This window comes from Phoenix dactylifera, chromosome 16, assembly GCF_051530095.1.
Source record: "Phoenix dactylifera cultivar Ajwa chromosome 16, Ajwa_hap1_PhDact_Kaust_v1.1, whole genome shotgun sequence".
Lineage (NCBI taxonomy): Eukaryota > Viridiplantae > Streptophyta > Magnoliopsida > Arecales > Arecaceae > Phoenix > Phoenix dactylifera.
The window spans coordinates 13,068,476-13,087,005 of record NC_143205.1 but is presented as its reverse complement, the minus strand read 5'-3'; positions in this window follow the sequence as shown (position 1 = coordinate 13,087,005).

Below are 18,530 nucleotides of genomic sequence, written 5' to 3'. Positions count from 1 at the left end.
TCATGTTCATCTTGTTATTGATCTTGAGATTTCACCTCGAGCCATGATTATATCTGGTCTCATGTGCATAGTACTCTCTACTCCACTCACTGAGTATTTATATACTCACTCCCCAGTTTGGTGTTTTTGATTGCAGGGCAGGTATTGTATAGAGAGGAGCAGGATTAGTGATTGCCTGTTAGCTGTGCCGCTCCATAGTATAGTATAATGTAGATAGAGGTTTATACCCTTTTGGTGTATTATAAACCTTCTGTTGTATATAGTGTATAGTTACAGTCATAGATCCTGTTGTGGATATGGGTTGACCATGGATGGATTGGGAAGCATGTATATATATATATGTGTGTGCAGATCAGTTGTGTGCCTGTGATAATGTATTGCTATATATTGTCCAGGTTTATTATGTGACAGATTATGTGATTACTGCTCTGACATGTAGTGTGTTATATGTATTGAGATAATCCTGACAGGTCACCTTAGGAAAAGTGATCATTTTGTGCACGCATCATGCCAAATTTTTCAAGATTTATTGATGATTGATAGGTAGTAGGGTTCTACGTGGTGGCTGATGGCCTTATGCCTACCCGCACCCTAGGACCGTCGCGGTGGCCCGCCGGGAACGGGGCGGGGGTCGTGACAAAGCTTGGTATCAGAGCAAAGGTTAAGAAGAGTCCTGTCAGAGCAATAGGATGAGTCAGGATTAAGTATAGGATTATACTATGGAGCATAGGATTTTTCTGTATGTTATTTTATGAGTCATTTACAATTCAGTAAAATATATTATGGCTCTGTGTAACGACTGCCCTCTCTTTTTAACTCTTTTAGAGATATATAAAGAATACCTCCAAGGAGAGGACCTGCTCGTCCTGGAAAGAGGATGGAACCAGATATAGCATTGGATGCGGGTTCCACACATGTTGAGCCCCAAAGAGAAAAATCTTCTTCTGCTGATAGACGGAGGGTTGATGATCAAGGAGAGGTAGGAAGTAGAGATGCATTAATGGAACAGTTACTGGCAGAGAATCAGGCTCTGAGAGAGCAGATTGCTCGGGGGAAATCTCCTGCCCCGTCAGTAGTATCCATCCCACCTCCTGTAGTTGTGCCAAGAAGTTTGGCCAGGCGGGCTCTAGATGATGAGGGGATTACTGTACAGGAATTTCTGAGGCTCAGAACCCCAGAGTTTAAGGGGGAAGAAGGTGAAGATCCTCAGAGATCCTGGAGGAGACTGAAAAGATGATACGGAGACTGCCCTGTTCTGATGCAAGGGCAATAGAACTTGTAGGGATCACAATGAAAGAAGATGCCTGGGACTGGTACCAGAGGCATATGGAGGACAGATTGTACAGTAGGAATCCTCCAACCTGGGAAGAGTTCAGACAAGCAGTGATGGATGAGTTTTTGTCTCCGGCTGAGAGGCAGAATCGGGCTCTTCAGTTTGAGAGGCTGAAGCAGATGCCCGGAATGAGCGTATCTGAGTACGCTCGTGAGTTCACTAGATTGGGAAAGTATGCTCCTTACATCATCCCCACTGAAGCTGCCAGGATAGAAAGATTCAGGCGGGGTCTGATTTCTCCGCTTTATAATGCAGTACTGGCAGTAGAGGTCCCCACCTTGTCTAGGCTGATTGATAAAGCAAAACAGTGGGAGACCAGAAACAAAGAGGAAAGAGCTGAAAGAGAACAGAAGAAAATGAGTATGGGGAAAGGGCAAAGCAGTAGAAATAGATCTGAGGGAGTAGATCTCTCGGAGGGCCCGACGGAGCAGTCTATACGCTCAGCTCCACCTGCCCCACGTAAGAGGAAATGGAGGGAAAGAGGTCAATCACAAGATACTTTTCTGCCATCAGTACCTCGTCCTCCGGTCACTATGGCCAGAACGGAATCCAAGTTCCAATCATGGCCAGTATGTGGCATATGTGGGAAGCAGCACCCTGGCAGATGCAGAATGGGTCAGGGAGTGTGCTACAGATGTGGACAGCCGGGTCATTTTGTCAGAGAATGCCCGCAGGGTGCCACCCAGCAGTTTGTGCCTTTAACATCCTACCCTTCTGTGCAGATGGACAGGCCTAGTAGTAGGGAGCCTGTAGGCAGAGGTAGAGGTCAAGCACAAACATCACAGCAGAGTGCTGGACCATCTCAACTGTCAGCTCCAGTAGGCAGAGGGCAAGGAAGGGTGTTCACGGTAAATCCACAGGAGGCACGGGCATCAAATGCAGCTGTGACAGGTATGCTCCTCATTGATAAGATTAAAGCTAGAGTGTTATTTGATTCTGGAGCTACCCATTCATTTGTGTCCCCTTATTTTGCTAAAAAGTTAGCTAAGGATAAGATATTAATGCATATCCCCTTAGCTATTAGTACACATGTAGGGGATAGTATAGAAGCGAAGTATGTATATCCTACCTGTGTGGTAGAGATAGAAGGTAAAACACTCTCAATTCATTTGATTTCCAATACCACACCGAGCAGAAAATGAAGAGAAGATACACTCACCCCTTTGAGTAATCAGGTAATTTACTATTTTAAATTCGAGGACGAATTTTATATAAGGAGGGGAGGATGTAATAACCCCAAATTTTTTTTTTTATATAAAAAGGGATAGAATAGTCCTTTAAAATTGATATAAGGGGTAAAATTGGAAGGAATCAAAAGATAATGGCATAGTTGTAGATGCATTGAAGTGGTAAGGGTAAAATTGGAAGGAATCAAAAGTTAATGGCATAACGGTAGATATGTTGAAGTGTTAGGGGCAAAATGGGAATTTAATAATATTAAACAAAGGTGAATAGTGCTTTGATGTGATTTAAATGGGGTGGTTGGTGGCTCACGGGAATGAAACCGAGAGAGAGTCACAGAGAGGGGGTTCTCAGGCGTGGAGGAAAAGAAGGAAAGAAAAGGAGAAGAAGAAGAAGAAGAAAGAAGAAGAGGAAGGGGATTCGAGGAGGAGGGGGATCCCGGTTGCACTTCCAGCTGAAGGGAAAAACGTAGATCTCCTTCCCCTCTACGCAAGGACCTCGATTTCCAAAAAGAAAAAGGTAAATATCCGTCCCTATCTAGTCTTTTGATGACATTAGGCTATACAAAGGGTGGATATAGTCTAGAGGGGTCGGATAAGGGTTGTAGAGGTGGTTAAAAGAGGAAGAATCGGATTTTAACAAATTTTTCCGGCACTACGGAAAAACTGTGTCGAAGTCCCAACTTCGGTGAATTATTTAGGGGGTCAAACGGCCTCCGATGATGATGCATGTTATCTCTTTGGAATCCTCTATGAGTGTAGAATGTTAGGTAAAAATTTCATCAAATTTGGAGTCCTGAAAGTGGATCAAAACCGGGATGAAGTAACCCACTGTCAGTTCGGGTTACTGTTCATCCGGGTGGAAAATAGGGGATTTCATGCTATAATAGAGTATTAAGCCTAGATCAAGCTAAAAGGGACCTTGTACTCATGCAAAGGAGTCCCTAATACACATAAATGGTGAGTTAATTAATTAAAAAGAAAAAGAAGAAAGAAAAGAAAAGATTTAGGGAATAGGGGAGTTGAATCAATTAAAGTTCCCTATGTTATAATTGGCACGTAGATTATAGCCCTTGATACAAGACTAAATGTATTGTAAATGCATGTCACAGTTGGGCAAGAAGCTAGGGAACAAGAGGAAGAAGTCCCCTGCTGCCTACTGTAAAATTCTAGAGGCGTATCGAGGCCGTGCCGGATTGACAGGTGAGTGGGAGCTTGTACTTTGCACCATGAGCACATTCCTTATTCATTTTCATGAATGTTGCCAAGTGTGACTTGATTCCACCTGAGCTTATTGATTAATTGTTGTAGTAGATTCCTCTATAATTTTGATTCTCTATGCTTGATTATTCTGTACATGCATTTGAGGGAACATTGAGAGGAATTACGAGGGGTTGATGAGTAATCAAATTGATTCCGAATTGTGAAATAACTTCTTTTGTAAATTGATTTCATTTTCTCTATTTCAAAGACTTGTAGAGCCCTTCTCATGGTATATTGAGTTGCATTGTACTCCCGTGATTCCTCACTCCCAACCCTGATGTTAGTTATAATTGGGTCGTGGCCGAGTGAGTGGTAGTCTTGACTATGCTCCTTTTTAGTAGAGTATTGGGAGGGTGCATTATGGCATTTATGCATGGCTTGGCAGTATCTGCAGGACACCTATAGTCGATGGGGTTGAACATCGGCCTTTGTGCACATAGTAGCCTTCTGGGTGGGCGGAGCCCAGTCCCTTCCTAGGGGGGACACGGCCCTAGGCGTAGGATCGGCCGGTCCTACGACTTATATTCTGCTTGCCGCCGGGCATAGTAAGACCCCGCGAGGTGCAGTATGGCTTTCCGCGGATGTAGAATTCCCGCGAGGTGCCGTTTAGTATGTAAATGTGAGATGGATTTCTGTTCTGGATACTGGCCAGCATTTATATGATCAGTGTGGTGTCTTATCCTGCATATGCATGTGACAGTAGGGAGTTGTTGCTGGTTCGCCTGGGGCGTAAAACCCACCTCCCGATAGCTGTCTAGCATTTATGTTATCGGTATGGTGTCTTATCCTGCATATGCATGTGACAGTAGGGAGTTGTTGCTGGTTCGCCTGGGGCGTAAAACCCACCTCCCGATAGCTGTCTAGCATTTATGTTATCGGTATGGTGTCTTATCCTGCATATGCATGTGACAGTAGGGAGTTGTTGCTGGTTCGCCTGGGGCGTAAAACCCATCTCCCGACAGCTGTCTAGTGATGATTTACATATTGGTGTGGTGTCATATTCGATGTATGCATATGGCAGTAGGGAGTTGTTGCTGGTTCGCCTGGGGCGTAAAACCCACCTCCCGATAGCTGTCTTGTTGATGATTCAGCCTATTGACACCTGATTTATATGATTCAGTACTATGACCTGTTGAGCATATTCATGAGTAGCATATATGTTTACTTGATTATTCCGTATATGCTTCAGATGAGTTGAGATTGATTGTGGTGATATTGATGACTTACTCCATATTTTCTATGTTGAGATCATGTTCATCTTGTTATTGATCTTGAGATTTCACCTCGAGCCATGATTATATCTGGTCTCATGTGCATAGTACTCTCTACTCCACTCACTGAGTATTTATATACTCACTCCCCAGTTTGGTGTTTTTGATTGCAGGGCAGGTATTGTATAGAGAGGAGCAGGATTAGTGATTGCCTGTTAGCTGTGCCGCTCCATAGTATAGTATAATGTAGATAGAGGTTTATACCCTTTTGGTGTATTATAAACCTTCTGTTGTATATAGTGTATAGTTACAGTCATAGATCCTATTGTGGATATGGGTTGACCATGGATGGATTGGGAAGCATGTATATATATATATATGTGTGTGCAGATCAGTTGTGTGCCTGTGATAATGTATTGCTATATATTGTCCAGGTTTATTATGTGACAGATTATGTGATTACTGCTCTGACATGTAGTGTGTTATATGTATTGAGATAATCCTGACAGGTCACCTTAGGAAAAGTGATCATTTTGTGCACGCATCATGCCAAATTTTTCAAGATTTATTGATGATTGATAGGTAGTAGGGTTCTACGTGGTGGCTGGTGGCCTTATGCCTACCCGCACCCTAGGACCGTCGCGGTGGCCCGCCGGGAACGGGGCGGGGGTCGTGACAACAAGGCAAGCACATTAATTCAAATTTGGAACAGTGGCCGAGTCGTCTCCAGTAAAGCACGAGTCGACTCCTGCAACAGACGAGTCGACTCCTGATCGCGCGAGTCGACTCCGATCCCAACGGTAATATTGTCAGGAAGTGCAGACTATGTCCAACGGCTCTATTTTTGTCTCTAACGGCTAGATTCTTGTTTCCACGCCATCTAAAGCTATAAAAACAATAGGAGAGCTAGGGGAGAAGGTATGGAAGTGGGAAAGAACATTTAGAGAAGAGATCTCAAAGAGATTACAAGAGAAATCTCCCATAAGCACAAAAGGGCCATCCAAAGTGAAATAGAGAGAAGAAGAGCATCCAAGTGAATCCCAAAGCTTCCTCTCCATCCGTGTGCTGCCTCGGTGATCCTCTACTTCGTGCCAAATCAGAAGAGGGTCAAGTAAAGAAGAAGCCGAGCTCCTTCATCTTCAAAACTCGTTTGAGGGCTTCTCTTTACTCTATTTGGTTATATTGTTATATTTGCTTGTTTAAGAAGCTTTGATTTGTTTTTAAACCTTTGTTTTAATATCTTGTAACTTGATTCAATCAAGGGATTGAATCAAGGGGTTAAGGTTTGTTGGTGAGCCAAAGGGAAAACCAACAGTAATAGATTTGTTGGTGAGCCTAGGTTGAAACCAACGGTGTAAGGGTTCGATTGTGATCCCGGGAAAACAATCGGGGTGGTTCTAGTCGGTGAGCCTGGGAAAATCGGCCGAGTTCGTTGTGACCTCGTAAAACAACAAGTTGGGTTGTGAGCTTGTAAAACAACCGGCTGTAATCTGTAGGATTATAGTAAAATTTCCAAGAGGTCTTGGGGAGTGGATGTAGGTGCTGGGGTGCACCGAACTACTATATGTTTGTTGTGTTTGTAATGCTTCTTGTCATTGTCTAACTTACTCACTTACTTACTTAGATAAATTGCTTGCTTAACTCTTATCCGCACATCCTTTAGTTGCAAGCATACTCAATCAATTCTATACATCAAACTGTTGCTAAGTTTAAATTTCACTGTGCATCTATACAACTTAGCATAATTAATCAAAAAGTATCAGAAGTAGCTTAAAAGTTTTAAAAGACCCAATTCACCCCCCCCTCTTGGGTTGTATCTACTGGGCAACAGACTGTCAGCCGCCCCCTGTCTCAGGCGCGCCGGAATCGGCTGCCAGCAGGGGGTGAGGTCACCGTCCCAGGGATTGCATGGCTGGGGATTTCCTTCTGTGAAGTCCCATCCCTCCTACCCTCTGGCTCCGGGACTAACAGCCGCCCCCTGCTCTGCCATGGTGCCTGGCTTACCACTTGGGGCGTGAGGTGACCCTAGCCGCCTCTCTCTGCTCTGCCATGGTGCCTGGCTTACCACTTGGGGCGTGAGGTGACCCTAGCCACCTCTCCCTGCTCTGCCATGGTGCCTGGCTTACCACTTGGGGCGTGAGGTGACCCTAGCCACCTCTCCCTGCTCTGCCATGGTGCCTGGCTTACCACTTGGGGCGTGAGGTGACCCTCCCCTGTCGGTCTTATCCTTTCGTTTCTTAGCAGGAGGTGGCAACCTCTTCCTGGTTGCCATTCTAATAATACTGCCCACAGTAAAAATTTGGGCCCAAACCCCTAACTGGGCCTATTTCTTATTGGGCCTAGTAGGATGTGGGCCCGGACATTACATCCTACCCCCCTTAAAATAAATTTCGTCCGCGAAATTATACATACCTCTATCTTCGAAGAGCTGGGGGTAACTTTGGCGCATCTCCTCTTCAAGTTCCCAGGTGGCTTCCCGTTCAGTGTGGTTGGTCCACTGAATTTTGACATAAGGGATGGTACGCCTCCGAAGAATTTGCTCCTTCTTATCGACGATGCGCAGAGGAGCTTCCTCATAGGTCAGGTCTTCATTTATCTGCAAGGGTTCATACTGTAATACATGGCTGGGATCTGGGATGTACCTGCATAGGAGGGAGACGTGAAAGACGTCGTGTACTCCTGATAACTCTGGAGGTAGGGCCAGCTTGTAGGCGACCTTGCCCATTTTAGCGAGAACCTCGAATGGGCCGATGTAGCGGGGACTCAGTTTACCGTGCCGCCCAAATCGGGTAACACCCCTTGACGGAGAAATTTTTAGGAAGACAAAGTTCCCCTCCAAAAATTCCAATTCCCTCCTGCCTTTGTCAGCCCATCATTTCTGTCTGTCCTGAGCGGCTTGTAGTCTTCGCGTTATTAGCAGTACCTTATCTCTAGCACTCTGGACCAATTCAGGAACGAGTAGTTTTCGCTCTCCGACCTCATCCCAATGCAGAGGAGATCGGCATTTCCTTCCATATAGAGCTTCATATGGTGCCATTTGGATGCTGGAATGGTAACTGTTGTTGTAGGCAAACTCTACCAGAGGTATGTGGTCGTCCCAGCCTCCACCTAGGTCCATGGTACAAGCTCTCAACATGTCCTCCAGGGTCTGTATTGTTCGTTCTGACTGACCGTCGGTCTGGGGGTGGTATGCGGTACTGAGCCTCAATTCAGTACCCATGGCCTTCTGAAAGCTTACCCAGAATTTGGATACAAATCGGGGGTCGCGATCAGAGACGATGCTCACTGGCACTCCATGTAGGCGCACAATTTCATTAATGTACATTTGGGCCAGCCTGTCCAATGAGGTTCCAACCCTAAAGGGTAGGAAGTGAGCTGACTTTGTGAGGCGGTCGACAATCACCCACACTGCATCATTCCTTTTCACTGTTCTTGGAAGCCCTGTAACAAAGTCCATAGTGATATGCTCCCATTTCCATTCTGGAATCTCTAATGGCTCTAGTAACCCTGCCGGCCTCTGGTGTTCTGCTTTTATCAGCTGACAGGTCATGCATCGGGCAACATACTCAGCTATTTCTCTTTTCATACCCTTCCACCAGTAATGCTCTCGGAGGTCCCTGTACATCTTGGTACTGCCGGGGTGAACGGAGAAGCGGGATTGGTGGGCTTCTCCTAGGATTTCTTTCTTTAATTCCACATCAGCTGGGACATACAATCGATGACCGAACCTCAGGGTACCATCTGAGTGAATCTGGAGTTCGGGTCGTAACCCTTTTTCCACTTCATCCTTGAGTTGACCTGTGCGTGCGTCAGACTGCTGAGCGATCTTTATTCTGTCGATCAGTGTCGGTTGTATCCTTAGAGTGGCCAGCAGACTTTTTGTAGTTTGTATAATTACTTCAACCTGCAGCTTATTAAGATCCTTCTGAACCTGTGGTTGGGTGGTGAGTAGTGCAGATGAACTTACTGCTGACTTTCTGCTTAGAGCGTCAGCCACCACATTAGCTTTGCCTGGATGATATTTGATATCCAAATCATAGTCTTTCAGGAGTTCCAACCATCTTCTTTGCCGCATATTCAATTCTTTCTGAGTGAATATGTACTTTAAACTCCTATGGTCAGTGTACACTTCACAATGCTCTCCATAAAGGTAGTGCCTCCAGATTTTTAGGGCAAAGACCACTGCAGCTAACTCCAGGTCGTGGGTTGGATAATTCTGCTCATAGGGCTTTAGCTGTCTAGAGGCATAGGCTACTACCTTGCCATTTTGCATTAATACACAGCCTAGCCCGGTTTTGGAAGCATCACTATAAATAGTAAATTCTCCATTTGTGGATGGCAGAGTTAAAACTGGTGCAGATACTAACCTCTGTTTTAACTCCTGAAAGCTCTTCTCACAACTGCTGTCCCAGATAAACTTGGCCCATTTTTTGGTTAATCGGGTCAAGGGAGTGGCTATTTTGGAAAATCCTTCCACAAACCGTCGGTAATACCCGGCCAGTCCCAAAAAGCTTCTAATTTCTTTGACATTGGTGGGATGAGGCCAATCTACCACTGCTTCTATTTTCTTAGGGTCCACTGACACCCCATCCCCGGAGATCACGTGACCGAGGAATGCCACGCTGCTCAACCAGAACTCGCATTTGCTCAGCTTGGCATATAACTTTTTCTTCTGAAGGGTCTGTAGTACCATTCTTAAATGAACTTCGTGCTCTTCCCTGCTCCTTGAGTAAATCAGTATATCATCAATAAAGACTATCACAAACTGATCTAAATTCTGCTTGAAGACTCTGTTCATTAAGTCCATAAAAGCAGCTGGAGCATTGGACAGTCCAAATGGCATAACCAGAAATTCATAATGCCCATACCTGGTTCGGAATGCAGTCTTTGGCACATCATCAGGCTTGATTTTTAACTGATGGTAACCGGACCGCAAATCTATCTTGGAGAAGACTTGGGCACCTTGCAGCTGGTCAAACAGGTCGTCGATCCGGGGCAGAGGATATTTGTTCTTTATAGTTATCTTGTTCAGTTCCCGGTAATCGATGCACAGCCGCATGCTTCCATCCTTCTTTTTTACAAACAGTACTGGAGCTCCCCATGGAGACACACTGGGTTGAATAAACTTTTTATCCAAAAGTTCTTGTAATTGTGTCTTCAATTCTCTGAGCTCAGCAGGGGCCATTCGATAAGGAGCCTTGGAGATAGGTCCTGCTCCAGGGGTGAGGTCTATAGTGAATTCGACCTCTCGATCAGGGGGTAGTCCCGGTAACTCTTCAGGAAAAACATCCGGATATTCTCTGACTACCGGAATATCTTCTAGTTTGATTTCCTCTTGGGTATCCGTGACACATGCCAGGTAAGCCGTGCACCCCTTTCTGAGTGCTCTAACGGCTCGCAAGGCAGAAATGAAATGCAGTGTCGGCTTACATTGAGAGGGCGTATCGTCATTCTGAAAGAAGAATTTTGGTTCCCCTGGCATCCGGAATACCACTTTCTTATGGTAACAATCAATATGGGCATGATACTGGGACATCCAGTCCATCCCCAAAATGATGTCAAAATCATGCATGTCCAGCTGTAGAAGATTTGCTTCTAATTCTTTTCCTCCCAACTGAATTATGCAGTTCTTGTATTTAGTGTCAACTATCACTGTCTCTTGAAGGGGTGTGGCGACATGCAATGGTTCTATTTTCTCAGATGTGCAGTGCAACTGTTTGGAAAAACTAACTGACACGAAGGAATGTGTGGAACCAGAATCAAATAGAATAGAGGCATCAATCAAATTAACTGGCAGTATACCTGTCACCACTTGGTCGCTCGCACTGGCGTCCTGGCGAGTCAGTGCGAATACTCGGGGGGTGTTCCTTGGCTTCTGGCCCTCGGTTGCAGGAGGTCTGGGTGCCCTCTTTGGGCAGTCACGTGCCATATGTCCGAGCTGCCCGCATGTAAAACAGGCCCCAATTTTCTTCAGACAGGGCCCACTGTGATGCTTGCCGCAGCTAGGACAACCTCGGTTCTGTCTTTTCTTAATCATAGACCCCTTGATGCCCTTGGGCCTACTGCTCTGTCCTCCTGCTGGCCTGGCCTTCATCAGATCATTTCTTTCTAAGTCAGGCCTCATCAAGTCGGCCTCAACCTTCAAGGCCCGGTCCAGCACGTCTCTGTAGCAGGTGAATAGGTGAGAAGATATCCGGGATCTGATCCTGTACCTCAGCCCCCGCTCAAACCGGCTCGCCTTACTCCTTTCATTGTCCATGAACTGGGGGCAGAACCGGCCTAGTTCGTTGAATTTGCTGGCATACTGTAGGACAGACATATGCTCGGACTGCGTCAGTGTCAAAAATTCATCTTGTTTCATCTGGCTCACTGAGTCCGGGAAATACTCTGCATAGAACAGCCTCGTGAAGTCCCTCCAAGTTATCCTGCTGGCGGGGTATGCAGGCTCCATGGTCGTCCACCAAAACTCGGCGCTTCCCTTCAGCGGGGGAATGGCTAATCGGACCTTCGTTTCTTCGGAGAACTGGAGTGCTTGGAACATCTTCTCCATATCCCGAATCCATGTCTCGGCCGCTATCGGGTCCGATCCGCCCTCAAATACTGGTGGGTTCAATCGTCGGAACCTCTCATAATAAGAGCTGGTTGGTTGCATGGTAGCTAGTTGTAACTGCTGCTGCTGCTGGAGGAGCTGCGCCATCAGCTGGTACACTCCAGCGAGATCCGCGCTACCTGCCCTAGAGCGTGGTGTATTCGGAGACTCAGAGCGGTAGCTAGGATCTGGAGACGGTGCCCTCCTATCATCCTCCATATCTTATAGTGTTTACTGCAACCAAAATTCAAAGTAAGATCAATATACCCTAATAAGTCTCAACACACTTAACTACCCGTTAACCCCGATTTTATTGTTATGTTCTTATTAGTCCTAAGGCTCTGATACCACGAAATGTCATGACCCAGATCCAGATCCGTGACACGGCCGTGCTATTGCCGACTACTGCCCACAATAGCACGCAGCCTCGTACATGGTCAACAGGTAGTCAAAAGCAGTCAAACTTGCATATATCAAAAAGAAGGTATTACAACATACTGGTTCATATAAAGTACAGAGCTTCTACATAGTTTATATACACAAAAGTATATTCATATCATCCCAAAAATAAGGAAGCCCTGTTGCAAAAGAAAAATGCTTCTAGCAGCTATCACTGGTGGTGATCTGAAAAAAAAAACGTAAATGAACAGGCATGAGCTACACGGCTCAGTAAGTAATCCTGCATAATCTTGTCGAATCAACTAAAAATGCTAACTATGCTTATCAGGGTTTGAGAAGCTGATATGTATGCTATCTAATAAATCATCATGATAAAATATCCATGCTGAGTAAATAAACCAGTATCCTACATTATCAAGGAATCTTGCACATGCATATATATAAAGAAAATCGTGCCGCCGGCATGCCGTGGTCATACTCTCAGATACTACTGCGAAGTCATTCTCGGCCACTGGCAGGGCCAGCTCAGTTATTAGGCGGCCACTGGCGGGGCTGGCTCAGTCATTCTCGGCCACTGGCAAGGCCGGCTCAGTTGCATTCGATCAGTAGCTCTTAAGAGTTCGTGGACAATATTTCTTATAGGTGGTACCTCATGGATGCTACGGCGAATTCGTTATCGGTCACTGGCGGAGCCTGCTCAGTTATTAGTCGGCCACTGGCGGGGCTGGCTCAGTCATTATCGGCCACTGGCAAGGCCGGCTCAGTTGCATTCGGCCCGTAGCATCAAGAATCCTTAGGTACCCCTTGCAAGATGTGCAAACAACTAGAGGCAATTCATCATCATGCTTTATGCTCATGCTAATGAAAATTATGACATGCAATTCTGTTCACCTTACATGCATCATGAAATCTACATAAGCATAATTTATGCATAATCACCAATTATATGGCTAACACATGCCACTCATACACATGATTCATAATCCATATCTTAGGATATAATGTAATCTACTTATTTCGTAGGCACAATGGAAATCATAAAGCACATATAATCATAACTTGTATAACTAAAGCATGCCATATACATTCACCATTCACAGCTTATAATTTAGGGTACATGACCTACAATACAAGTATAACGGGTTAAATTTCATGCATGATCCATAAAAGATTAGGACAGGTTACTTACATACATGATTCACAACAAGATTAAAACAAGTTACTTACTGTGATTCGCTTTCTCCCAAGTTTCTCACGTCCTGGTGATGGATCCTGAGCCACCTAAAATCACATCATAATAAGCATATTATTTCCTTTTTACTTGTTTGGATCCTACCTGAACTATAGCCCGAGTCTAATGCATCCGTATTGGAGCTTTGATTGGGTTCATATGGGTTAATTGGCCTTCTAATTGTCAATAAGCTTAATCCCCAACTTAATTGGGTTTAATTCCGGGTTTAGGGTCACTGTGGTCTATTTGGGCCTGAGTCAGGATTAATCTGGGGTTAATTTGGCCCCAAATTAGTCACATTGGGCTTGAATTGGGCTTATTTCCACTAATTTGGTCTGTTAGGATCAATCCCAGCCGAATTGGGTTTGGGCCTCATTCCATTTGGGCTTAATTTTGGTTAAATTCATAGTCTGGCTCGTCCAGGCTTAGCCCAATTTGATTGGGCTCGGGTTTAGTCAAATTTGGCTAAACCTGTTTCCTTTTTTTTTTCTTTTTCCTTTTTCTTTGGGCTTAACGGGTTGCGGGTTCGGATTCGGATCCAACCCGCGAACCCGTTATCAGGGTTTTTCTCCCCCCTTCCAAAGGCTTCCGCCTCCTCATCTCCCGCTCTCCTCTCTCTCCTCTCTTTCTCCTTCATCTCCGCCGAACCCATGCCTCCGGCCGGTCCTCCGGCCCTCTTCTTCTCCTACGGCCTCCTCTCTCTCTCGGTCACTCCCTCTTCTTTTCTCTCTTCCACTCTTTTCCTCTCCTTCTCTCTCTCCCCTTGGTTCCGACCGGAAGCCCTAGCCATTTCGGCCGGTCCTCCGGCCTTCTTCTTCTCCTCCGGCCGGATCTACGGCCTCTTCCTCCTCTCTCTTTCTTTCTTTCTTTCTTTGTTGTCTCCGCCGAAACCCTAATCTTCGACCCCTTTGTCTCCCTCCGAAACCCACTCTCCTCCCCTTCTTCTCCTGCGGCAACCGGGGAGACGAGGCTCCCCCCGATCCACCGACCGAGGCGGGGGTTTCCCCCCGGTGCACCGGCGGAAGGGAAGGCCAGCCCTTCCTCCCTCCGAAGTGATGCCGGAGAGGGGAAGGGCTCGGAGATGGGTCGGGATCCGGCTATAACCGAGAGCCTCCACCCGCTCCGTCCACGGCAAGGCATGGCCGGAGGGGATGAAGCCTCAAGGTCCGGTGAGTTTTCTTCTTTTTCTTCTTCTTCTTCTTCTTCTTCTTCTTCATTTTTCCTTCCTTTTCTTTTCTTCGGTCCTTCCCTTCCGGCACCACCACCCCTTGCCGGAGAAGAGGTGGCGGTCCGGCCGGGGCTGGCGGCCCTGTGGCTGCCTCTGTTGCCGTCCCGGCCAGATCCGGCGGCCCGAGTTGCCCCCCGAACCCCGGGTACCTGCGGCCGAGGCCGCGGTGTCCGGTTCGTCCGTAGGCCGAGCCCGGTTGGGTTCGGCCCGGGTGGTCGTCGGGCGCACGACCTTTGAGTCCGGCCTGACCCATGGACTGTGGGCCTTTTTTCCTTCTGCCGATCTCCTCCTCTCTGTTTCACTGTTGAAACAGAGGGGAGAATACCCCACAGAGGGGTTTCTTTACCTCTATTAAACTTTTATTAACAGAGGTTCATACCTGGTTTTGGTCGGTTTCAGTCGGGCAGTACCTCCCTCCTGGTAGTCCCTCCTTCTCTCTCAGAGCTTCAGGGCTTCATCGCCTTCGGCTCCAGGGCTTTGGCTCTCTAGTTTAGTGTTCTAGGGGGTCTGTGACTTGGGGTTGCCGGCAGAGGCTTAAATAATTTGTTTAAGGGATGAGACCCCCCTCTGAGAGGTCCCATCCTCTCCTTTCCTCCTTGCTCTGGGACTGTCAGCCGCCCCCCTATCTCAGACGCGCCGGAATTGGCTGCCAGCAGGGGGTGAGGTCACCGTCCCAGGGTTTGCATGGCTGGGGATTTCCTTCTGTGAAGTCCCATCCCTCCTACCCTCTGGCTCCGGGACTAACAGCCGCCCCCTGCTCTGCCATGGTGCCTGGCTTACCACTTGGGGCGTGAGGTGACCCTAGCCGCCTCTCCCTGCTCTGCCATGGTGCCTGGCTTACCACTTGGGGCGTGAGGTGACCCTCCCCTGTCGGTCTTATCCTTTCGTTTCTTAGCAGGAGGTGGCAACCTCTTCCTGGTTGCCATTCTAATAATACTGCCCACAGTAAAAATTTGGGCCCAAACCCCTAACTGGGCCTATTTCTTATTGGGCCTAGTAGGTTGTGGGCCCGGACATTACATGTTCCATATACATTACTCAATCTCATGGTCATATTATTTGTCGGCCTTTGTGCATCGACCCTCCATGATGCTTTGGTGTTTGATTGATCAGTTGTCAAGGTTGACATACCAATGCTTCTTGTTGTCTCTGCAAACCTAGGTGGTGAAAGACTAATATGATCCGCTGAATTTTTTTGGGGGGCTTGGGCCCGAAAATTTTTGGATAATTCCTGCTAGAGCCCAAGCCCGAGTCTGATTGGGATGGCCTGAATTTATCCATTTGGGCCAAAATAGATCCAGCCCGAATTCGCTTGAAGTTTACTATTTCATAATATTGCTTCACAAGAAAATGAGCTAGTTAAAAATTAGGCTCTCTCTTATAATACAAGTAAATGATACATGTTACATTATTCTCAACTAAACCTATTTTAATTTATCATTTACTTCCTTATTATTCTCTCTAAATAACAAAATACAAAAACAAATTGATTCGAGCATAAATTTGGGCTTTGTTTCGGGCCACGTTTAGGCTCGAGCTCGGGCCGTGCCCAAAAAACAACTGGGCTCTATATTTAAGCCCAAATTCTATTTGAACTCTTTCAGGCCTAATCCGAAGCCCTTCCTGAAGTCGGCCCCACCCTATTTTCAGCTCTAGAAAACTGCCACGGTCCTGAAAACAACTGTGCATGTCTTTTATACATCAATCTTAGAGCTCTCATCCAATACAGAAATGTAGATTTGAGTTTATCTTTATCCATGCATGTTTGTTTTCTGCCATTAAAAGAACCCAACAAGGCCTAGAACACCTTAATAGTTCACTTTCTAACAACCAAAATTAAATTCTTAATATAAGGACTTACATCTAAGCCAAACAACTAAGTTCAAGCAAAATTCTAATTGAATGTAGAGCCCAAATTTTGTCACAAATCAAAGATGCAACATGCTGCTTTGTTGCATACCTTGCTGTCATGATCATTTTTACATTCTGCTCAGTCGTTGTGTTGCTGTTGCAAATTTGTGGCAGTCAGCTATGAATACCTGCACTGAAACCATTTTCTTTTTCCTTGAGCAGGAAGCAGTTAAACCAATAGCTCCTCTACATGGATTAGTTGCATGAACTTTAGATGTACTGAAGTAACAGCCTTGATATGAAAATCTATACTGCAAGATTGGAGGTCATATTTGAGGCATTCTGAAGTTGGGCATCTTTATCCATTAGCAGATGGTTTCTGTAGCAGTTTTTGCCCCTACTGGCTTATAAGGATATAGTAATGCAAGTTTAAGATAAATGGTCCCTGGGATGAAACTAAGCTCTGCTTTGATATAACTGAGTAAGAAGCAATTTTCCTGACTTCATTGAAGGCAAGTTTACACTTGGTTTGAGGTAGTTGTCTATACCATTTGGATCAATTTTCATCTCTTTCATGCTGCTGTGAAGCTACCAGAAAGCAACAAATTGTTCTCTTTTTGCTGAATATACTGCACATCTTTCTTGCAATGTCTTCAATACTCCAATTACTTATGTTCAGCACTTCCCTCGCTTATTTGGATATAATAATTTGATGCTGGATGTTTTCCATCATCAAACCCAGATAATGTTGTTTAAAAGAGTAGTGTTTTAACTCGCACACTGTTTCATCAATTGGCGTCTCTCGCAGCATTTGAGGAGGAGGAGGAGCTCACACAATTGTTTAAAATTAAAAAAAAAAAATGAAACCAAATCACCTTTGGATCTCTAATTAGATCTCATTGACTTGGTTGCCAGGTTAATTAGGCAATATTTTTTGAGTAAATAAAAATAAAAATGAAAATGAACATATATGAGTTAGACCATGTTCAACCAGCCCATTGTCAGTTGAACTCATATTGAACCAATCTATAACAAATCTTCTATTTTTATCTAGCTCAAGAAATTAATTGATTTAACAAGAGTGTTCTTCTGCCTTCATTGTTCAACTGTTGCTCATCCCCCAACGAGGTTACAACACAGGACAGTCTATGAGGTTAAAGAACAAGACGGGGAGAAAACTTTGGGGGTCATAAGCTTGTGGGACCCATCTCTCTCTCTCTCTCTCAGCCATTAATTTAATTCACTAATTTGGAGTATGTTCCATTGCTTCATTTCTTTGGGGATCTTATTTTTCTTTACAACTGCAAAGGTTAAAGTTTCTATTTTTCTACTCAATTTTTCAATGCCTTGGAAACCATAATTACTTCAAGCAAAAAATAAAGTTCTTGTTAAAATAGCCTAGATTACTCAAAATGCTCCACCACCTAAAGCAATGATCCTTCCTATTGGAAAAAACAGCCATCCCTGATTTTAGGTTTTTCTCATGCGAATCAATTTTGTATTGTTCATATGTAATATGATTGAAATCAGATTAAAATTTTAGATCGATTCAAGCCTCTATGACCTACTATAATTCCATTTGATCAAATCTCTTCATCTAATATAACTTTCTACATTTCAAAGACATTTTTGTATGATCGGCGAGACGTATAGATTGCAAGCATGGGGAAAGTATTAGGTTAGTGGCGCCGCTCTTAGCTTCTTAAATCAAAAGCCAGCAATGTCTAGGTGATTTGTTTTTGCTCTTATATTGTAGATTGCTTTGGCACCATCATTATGCCGGTGGCAGGCAAGGTAGGCATGTCTTGTAACAAGATATATTTGGGGAAGTCATTGAGCATGGTTACATGGTAGTTGAACATAATTCAGATGCCATAACAAGACTTTATACAAGTAACAACTAATTTGGTTTACAAGAGAGGGTTTGGGGTTGAGCCATCTTAGACTATATAAGTGTTCATGATGCAAGTATACCTAGATAACTGTCCTGCTCCAAAACCATTGTTTACTTTAACAATGAATATAATAACTATTTTTTTCACAGTTTAGTTATAAATGAGTTTGTTTTTTTTAAAAAAAACAAAAAAGACAAAGCAATGACTATTATAAGTGCCATTTTTATTTATTAATAATAAGCTGCAGAAAATAATATCCTGAGCCCATTATTTGCTTGGCCATTCTTTTTCTTTGTTTTAGCCGGCTGGCATAAAGAAAACTTCAAAAATATTATGAACTGTGAAAATA